This window comes from Suncus etruscus, chromosome 18 (assembly GCF_024139225.1).
Source record: "Suncus etruscus isolate mSunEtr1 chromosome 18, mSunEtr1.pri.cur, whole genome shotgun sequence".
In the NCBI taxonomy this organism is placed as follows: domain Eukaryota; kingdom Metazoa; phylum Chordata; class Mammalia; order Eulipotyphla; family Soricidae; genus Suncus; species Suncus etruscus.
The window spans coordinates 8,810,718-8,812,963 of NC_064865.1; the positions used below are offsets into that span (position 1 = coordinate 8,810,718).

Genomic DNA, 2,246 nt, shown 5'->3' on the forward strand with positions numbered 1-2,246 from the left:
ACAGTTCCCTTCCTGGACAGTGACTTTATCCCTTTAGGATGTAGCTTTATGAAGGAAAGCTTCCTATAGAAATCTCTGTGGTGAATAAGCACATATTTTCTCTCATTTCACATCAAATAGACGCTCCAGGCTTCTTGGTGTCTTATGAAATATCCAGGAAAGAAACCAACAACTTGTTCTTGCTTATTTCTCAGAGTTCTTATTTCTCATGTTCATTTTCCATCTAGAACTCTAATATTTCTTCTGTGCAGACTCTGGGGTATGGCATTTCAATTTTCTCTCTCATCTGTTAGTCAGTATTTCTATCATCTCTTTCTCTACCATATATCATTTTTTTAAAAATGGAACACTTTATGAATTTGCGTGTCATTCTTGCACAGGGACCATGCTAATCTTCTCTGTATCACTCCAATTTCAGTATATGTGCTGCCGAAGCGAGCACAATATATATCATTTATCAGTCTATCCTTTGTCATTATATCATCATCATTATTTAATATTTTAGTACATTAATTGTATTATGAAGGAAAGTCAAAATCACCCAGGATATCTAGTTTGTTATACTTAGAAGCTACATAATTATATATATACATAATTATATATATATATATATATATATATATATATATACATAATGTTAAATGTAGCTTCTAAGCCCAGAGACAATTTGTCTCTGGGCTTAATTTTTTTTTTGTTTTTGGGGCCATACTCATTTGATGCTCAGGGGTTACTCCTGGCTAAGTGCTCAGAAATTGCCCCTGGCTTGGGGGGACCTTATGGGACACCGGGAGATTGAACCGCAGTCCTTCCTTGGCTAGTGCTTGCAAGGCAGACACCTTACCCCTAGTGCCACCTCACCTCACTGGGCTTAATTTTAACTGTATAAAGGGTATCATTCCTAAAATGGTTAGGGGACTATATGTGGTTCCAGGAATCTCACCAGAGTTAACCAAGAAGACAAGGTACCTTATTTTCTGTATTATTCTAGCCCACAATTAATATTTTAATAAAATTATTGTAGGATAGCATGAGTATTTTATATAAGGAGAAAAAGTGATAACCTTATAAAATTATGTTTGATATTTGCACTATTGCATTTCAATGCAGGATTTATGATATTTTATCAAGGACTATAATCTTTAAACCATTAGTTTATTTATGTTACATATTCCTATACATATCTTAATTATTTTGGTGTCATATACTCTCAAAATAAAAAAAGATTATTTGTGTATTAAAAGCTGTTAATAGGTGAGGCTAAGTATTTTTGGGAGAGGTTGAAATAACTTTCATATCTATCATTTGTATCTGATTTGTGTTTTATAATTATCAAATATATTATGTTTTTTAAGCGTCCATGTAGACATTGTAATTTTAAGCCCTGGCATTTTTCTACCATAATACATTAAGCACTTAATGATGTTGCATGATGAGAAAAGGGAAGATTCTAAAGACAATAAACATACTAGAAAGAGAAGGTAGGGGCCGGCGAGGTGGCGCTAGAGGTAAGGTGTCTGCCTTGCAAGCGCTAGCCAAGGAAAGATCGTGACCGGGGGTTCGATCCCCCGGCTCCCATATGGTCCCCCAAGCCAGGGGCAATTTCTGAGCACTTAGCCAGGAGTAACCCCAGAGCATCAAACAGGTGTGGCCTGAAAAAACAAAAAAAAAAAAGAAAGAGAAGGTAGAGACAATTACTCTATTTCATAGGAAAAACAGTCTTCTTGGTGAAGGACAAAATGAAGGGAGGGTGATAATCTTTTTTTTTTTTTTTTTTTTTTGGGTCACACCTGGCAGTGTTCAGGGGATACTCCTGGCTCTATGCTCAGAAATCGTTCCTGGCAGGTTGGGGTGGGGGGCATATGGGATGCAGGGATTCAAGCCACCGTTCTTCTGAATGCAAGGCAAACTCCTTATCTTCAGGCTATCTCTCTGGCCCCTATAATCTTTTTATTTTAAACCAATAAAGAGACCTATAAGATAAATGCAATTTATGGTCTAACTAAATCTCAAATATGTTCTTCATTTTTTTTTATTTAGAATGCCTCGCTGAGTCTCTCTCAATTCCCACTTGAAACTCTTCCAGTGTGTGTGTGTGTGTGTGTGTGTATGTGTATGCCATATATGGTCAAAAATGAAGTTAAAATATAAAAAAATATTAGAAATAGAGTAGGAAGCCCAGGGTTCTTGAGTTTATTTTATTTGCCATGAGAGAGGAAGAGAAGTTAGAGGTGAGTGTATTTGAACCC

General features: G+C 36.1%; 1 non-coding gene across 1 annotated transcript; it reads right to left on the bottom strand.

Moving 5' to 3' along the window:
- Positions 1–335: 335 nt before the first annotated feature.
- On the bottom strand, positions 336–442 carry LOC125996749 (U6 spliceosomal RNA). Its single transcript, XR_007491431.1, has one exon. It is a non-coding gene; the product is annotated as a U6 spliceosomal RNA (small nuclear RNA).
- Positions 443–2,246: the final 1,804 nt, after the last annotated feature.